This window comes from Phaethon aethereus (assembly GCF_964289735.1).
Source record: "Phaethon aethereus genome assembly, chromosome: 1".
NCBI classification, from domain to species: domain Eukaryota; kingdom Metazoa; phylum Chordata; class Aves; order Phaethontiformes; family Phaethontidae; genus Phaethon; species Phaethon aethereus.
In genome coordinates this window covers 163,724,230-163,730,846 of record NC_138575.1, presented here as the reverse complement: position 1 = coordinate 163,730,846, position 6,617 = coordinate 163,724,230, and positions in this window count along the sequence as shown.

The window sequence follows — 6,617 nt, the reverse complement described above, 5'->3', positions numbered from 1 at the left end:
GTTTAGGAAGAAGACATTATGTAATAAATGTGCAATAATGATCTAAATATACAGGTATTTTTGTCATAGGTGTGTGATACATTGATTTCACTGGAAGAATGAGTGATAATATCAGAGCACTTCATAGACCTCTGGTCTCACAAGGTCCCTAGATTAATCTGTTAAAAGTATTACGTAGTGGAAAATTTCATAATTTGAATAATTTTATAAATATTGTTTATGTGTAGTATGTGGTGCTGAGCTGTATCACAGAAAAATATAATGAATCTTTTCTCTCCCATTCACAGCCACAAAAAATGTCCTTACTTTATATCAATACTAGGTTTGAAGGTCTTACAAAATGCAGTTCTTAAAACATCTACAAGCTCAAACAAGTCTGAAATAGGCCAGTTGTGAAATTGGTGTGATGTGTAATGATGAGTACAAGTTCTTTTATTTTCATGCTTTAGAGAAAATGCATTTTATGCCTAAAAGAAGGGGAAACAAAAGAGGAAGAGTTCTCTAGAAAACACAACTGACTGCGAGAAACCTTCCTTTATTATTGGTGTAAAAGAAAAGCCTTTTTTGCAACTAATGTTCATACTGGCTAAAGTTTTAATGCAAATGAAAACAGGGTTTATATCTGCCATTTTTTTAAATAAATGCAACTAAAAATTCCATACAGTAATGAAGGTCTAAACAGTATTTGAGGCTCAGAAGACATAGCAACATAAAGGTAATTAAAACAGCAGGCTCACATCTTTTAAAGGAAAAAAAAAGCAAAGAAAATGGAATGGGTGATGTGGTACTAGAATTTTAATCCTGATATAATTCATTTCTGTTACATTGAGGATTCAATCATAATTAAGCCATATACACAGATTAAATTAACAGAAGCATTTCAAATAAATGTTGGTTTCAGTCATCAACTACCCATGAATTCCTGCCCAAGGATACTTAATCAGGATTAAATTTTCTATGAATAATTGAAAAACAAAATACTCACTGGATTTGTTATAATCCATGTTGGCACTGGGTTCTAAGTAGTTGCCATCTTCCATCCATTGTAATAAAGCCATACTACTTTGTGATGCCCTAGCATTCAGAAAGCCAGTGTAAATATATACTTTATTGAAGTGCCTATTTATTGACTGTGATTAAATCATGCTGACATTTTTTTTTTCCTTCGTAATAAGAACATACCTATTGCCATTGTGACTGAAATCTTTCATTTTGGATTTTCTTTAGTATTTGTCAATTTTTTTTTACTTCTTTCCATATGTGTGTGTTTTTCCATAACATAGATTTTATTTTCTGGTAAACAAATGTTTGTTTCTTCTTAACAGTGTGTATTTAATTATGTCTCCATGAAAACATGAAGGCACCAGTGTTATAGCTTTAAAATAGCCCTAACTTTTCCATTCACGTTTGCTTCAGTTGTGAGCATAGTTGAAACATAAGTCTATTCCATTTTAGTTTAGAGGCAAAACTAGACATTTGCCTTTAACTAAGGCAAAATGGCAACATGACAAAGTTGCTCATTAAATCATCTCCTTTCTTATTGTTTGTAATTCAGATCAAGAATGGCAGGTTGAGGCTGGAAAAGATGAGATATTATGATTTCACACAATCTTCAGAATGATTAAAAGATTAATTATTACATTCCTCTGATAACCACACAAAAATATTATTGGTTAAAACTTCAGTCTTTATTTCCCTGCTTATCTCTCTACTTTTCATCTTCTCAAGAAAAAAGCATCCTGTTTTTGATAAATCTCCAATAATGCAGTGGAAGAGTTCTATCTGTCCTCATGTATAAGGCATGAAATTCACGCATGAAATAGAATTTTCTGATAGACACAAGAACTATTTTGCAGTTTATGATCCATCATGATAAAAGTTTAATCTATGCAGAAAAACCTGTATGTGACTTTCAGAAGAGGTGCTCTATTTGTGTTGTTCTCCAGAAGTATTTTCTTACTTCCTGTAGTCCCTCTGACTTCAATCGGTCAGTATTAAGGTAAATGGTATCTTAATCTCACCTTATAAATACACCCCACAACAATTCATAAAATGAATTCAGAATTCATAGTTAATCTGTGTATAAATATGAAGCAGAAGATGTTGTCTTTTAATCTTTTCCTGATTGCCTCATAAGTCAACAGGTAACATCCTCTTAGTTTGGCATTGAATCCAACAATTTGAAAATAAAATTTTAATTTTGCTATTAATGTAACTGTACCAATTAAGTATCACTTTCTCGTGGCAAGCGGTACAAAAGGCAGGCATTTCTGTCCAGGTCTGTTAGCATTCCTTATAACCAACACTCACTAATTTTACATTCGTAAATCATCAATGTGTGCTGTAGCAGTAGGTCAGTATGACTGCAGCAATAGTCAAGATGTCGGTTAATTCGGTACAGGACATCTTTGGGCAGAGTCTTCAAGTACAACTAATTTATGAAGCTTCATACTTACCTGTACTCTAGCTTGAAGCTTACTGCCTCTGGATCGTGCCTGAAGCATGATTTGAGTATGTGAAAGCCTATCTCTTCTTCCTAACTTGCATCTTCTGTGAGACCAGCTGATAAGACCTTGCTTTTTTCATGCTTATTCACACAGCTACCCGTTTTATCAGTGTGGTTTCATAACCTCATCTCGAAAGAATAGCTTCCAGCCTTCTTACAGCTGCCTTCAGTCAGCGCATCATGACTGGAAAACTTTTTCTTTCTCTTTTTCTAAAACATGCTTTCTGTCAAAAAAAAAAAAAAAAAAAAGGTTTCAGTCACAAACTTGGGCTCTTGCCAACTCACCTGAGGAAGTCCCGATGGACCCTACATCAGCTGTGCGTTAGGTGACTGTGGTGGACAAACGCACACCTCCCGTAGCCCCGGTGTGTGAGTGGTGTGTGTTTGTGCCCGCTGACAGCTGCTGCGCAGCCGCGGCATTCTCGGGAAGAGCTACGGCAGCCCCAGGCTCCTGGACGTCTCGCTGCTGCGAGGGGCTGAAGCGTGTTCCCCCTGAAGGCAGCGCGGCCGCTGCTGACCCTGGTGAAGAGCGCTCTTCAGTTGAGGTTGAATGGCGGCATCTCACTTGAGAGTTTGCGCAATACGGAGTTGTGTTTTAAATAAAGTTGCCGTTAACAAGAGTATATGAATCCTGTTGCCCGCGCATTTCGGTGTTGGGAAAAGGTAAGGGTATATTGACATGACAGCAAACTGAAGTTGGTTGTGCTCTGAAAAATTCCATTTCTATGTGTGAGAGGGCATCTCCTTTGCCAGCCATCACCTTTTCTACCAGCACAGATGCCAGTTTGCGTCAATTATGATTGGGGGTGAGGGAGTGAGTATCATGGTTCGGGCGAAATGACGGTGAGGTCACCGACTCAGTCTACAAGACCCCCCACGAGCTGTGAGGAGGGATCGTCTTGTGTTGCTCCTGACCAGTGATGAGGAGGCTGGAGCAGTTCTAGGGCTCATCACAGGTCCCCTAAGCTGTTTGCTTCCCTTCTGTGTAGAGTGTTTATTGTACAATTATTTAAAGTGCTTCAGGTAGGAAAATGAATATTTACAATTAAATATATGTAAATGGAAATGGAAAGGTTTGATGGGAAAAATATCCAGTTTCTAATACATATTACTATACCAAGACCTCCCACACAAGACAAACGTTTATAGTCAGATCTAATGAATATTCCTTTCTGGTTCCTGTGCCAATGGAGAGCCATGGAAGTATCAAAATCTTTTTGTTTGCGTCTCGATCCTCTACAGAACTGGAAGAATATTTGATTTGGCTCTAGTTTATTCTGTGCAATATTACGCCTCTAGTTGATACTTTTTAGAGAATACATTAAATGTTTATTGGGCTGGCCAAAGGTGATGTTATACTCTACCTTTTAACTCTTTGTATGGGACTATGCAATGTACAAAGGGCAGGTGATCCTTGCTAATGTCAAACATTGAAAGAGAAAGTATTAAGCTGTTTTTCAAAGGATCATTCTTTTCTAACCGCACTGATGCAACTAGACTGTGATTTTCCAGCGAACAGTAAGTTCCAATTCCAGTTTTTCTTCAGCCATTATTTTCTGCAGATGTTTTCCCTGTCTTGCGAATCCCATCTCTGCCACCGCTCTCTGTCCCTGCCCTCCCCTCTTCCCCTCTCTCACACATATGATTTTGAGTGTAATGGGTGTCATTCCTCTCTTGTATCTCTCCATCTGTTCCCACGATCAACACTCGCAGTCCAGCCCCTACTTTGCATCTAGTATGCGTATTCTCTTTATCCTCGGTCTGTTTTGATTTCACGCTTTTCCTGTCTCTCCTTTGCCCTCTCTACCATGCCTTTAATCTCCCTAGCCATCAGAGACCTGAGGGTGTGGTTTGACATCGCAGCTGATTTGGGCTAACATAAAAAAGTGTGTCCCTGTCGTCCTGGCTGCACGTTGCTCTTGCTTCCCTTGAACTGACACTGGCTGTCACCTAGCAGTTTAACTGAGATGGAGTTGAGTTAAACTGGTAGAAAACTCTGCCTTTAGCGGCAGCTAGAAGAAAAAACAAATTCGTTCTCAGTGGTTTTAGCTCACCGAACCAGGTCATCGGGATTTGACGAGTACCAGTGGCATTGCTGGGGCTGGGGTAGAAAAGCCGTGCTGAGGAGGGGTGAGATCCCCTTTAGAAGGGCAGCTGCAAGGCCAGTCAGTCTTTCACAAACTATCAGCCTTGTAACTCCTCCATCTCCCTCTCCTGTATGTCTTCTGCTGCATTTTGCGTGCTGAGGATTGGCCTGACCCTTCCCTTAACAGCTCGCTCTCTCGATAGTAGTGTCAGGGCAGGTTTTCTCCCAGCAAAAAGAAAACTATTTGGCTGCTTTAAAGTACTTGAAAATGGATAGGGTCAGTTGTGCCTTTGCAAGCCTTACGAAAGGGGCGGGGAGGCATCACGAGCAGACCCCAGTTTGAGGAGGGAGTCTTGAGGGGAGAAAAGACGAGCACCATGAAAACAGCCACGACTTGAGTGGGTGCCAGTTTTTTTCAACGCATGGCAGCGCTGTGGTAGAGAAGGCAACCAAAAAGATCACACAGGTTTTCAGAAGGTCTGCCTGTGGGTAGGGAGAGACTTAATCCGAACAACTGCAACCCAAAGAGCAAAGGTTTCCAGCAGTGGGTACTCCGGAAGGCTGCTTTTATCTATCTATTTTTGCTAATCTGCTGAGATGTGTGACTTCGTGAGGCTGTGGTTAGGATGGCGAGGATCTGTCTCGCCTCGTGGTCAAGTGCTGATGAGTTTGCCCAGGCTGGCAAGTGAGTTTGGGTTTTAATGCTGCTGCAACAACAACCCCCAAAATACTGATTCATGGAGGCTGCAAATGAGCAACCTGAGGAATCTCTTCTTTTTTGGTACAGTAGGTAGAGCTGAAAGACTGCACGTGTACCTCGTTAGAGTGGATACTTTTTTGCCTAGTTTCTGACCCTGTGAGCCTCTTTTAAAACAATGGTATTATTTTCAAATCAAATTTTATAAAATGAACACTGGTGGTGTTAAGAAGAGATCAAAATTTACATAAGACTTCTGTTCAACCTATTACCTATGAAAATTTACTTCAGGCTGAAACTTGTTTTCCAAAGTTTACAGCCTACAAAACAAATGGTTTTTAAAATTTCCTTACTTATGAGTACCTTAAATTGTGTTTTCTAAAAGGGAAAAAAAAATCTTGGAACTTTACCAGTTTAATTTGCATTTTGGCTCTGATGTAACTCAAAATAGATTAGATTAAAAAAAGGAAATTTGGCAAGTGATTACTCAATTACATGATTTTACTGCTTTGGTATTTTGAAAATAAAAATGAACAGATCTGTTTTACTTTGAAAAGTGCCTGGCGCACGTGTGCTGTAACCACTTTTCAGAAACCATATGGAAGGTTCCCTACACTGCATATGGCAGTGCTACCCAGAGCTCAGATGTGTATTCCTGCGATAGACTACACCAGCTACACAGGTTCCAGCTGGGTCAGGGTTTTTCATGAGCACATTCAGGTAATACTGTATTGAATCAATGCAGGGTAATGAGTTTGGTGTGTAAAATGTGGGAAGTTCACAGTGATGGGTCTGCATTGCTCCTTTTTCATAGCGAGGAACTAAAATTGCTTGGAGGTAATGCCGGGCCAGGAAGTTAGGAGGAATTTGGGGCTGGGATACAATTTATATGGGATCTATATTGTGCAAGATATAAAGGTGAGCAGTGTCAACAAATACTTTTAAAACATTTCATCATCTAGAGCTATGGATATTTCATCTTCTCTGTGCCTTCCTTGTTACCCTTGATTCCCATGCAGCCATGTCTCCAGCCCTTCCCTGGTAGCTGCTCATCCCTAGCCTTCATGCCAAGCGGAGGAAGCCCCTGTTGTCTCCTGGAAGACCAAGCAAGTGGCGACAAACTCCCTAGAGTAACTTAGCATTGATCTTCCACGTGGTGAGGGATGGGGTAGTACTATGCCTTAAACTGAGAATCGTCGGGGTCATCTCTCATTTCCGTCACCCTGTTTTCATTAGCAAAGTGGTAGGAGGAGAGGGAGCATCTGTCCCTCTGTCACTGGTATGGCAGCTTGGAGTGCCTGGGGCTGTATTTGTGGTCTCTGAGAAAT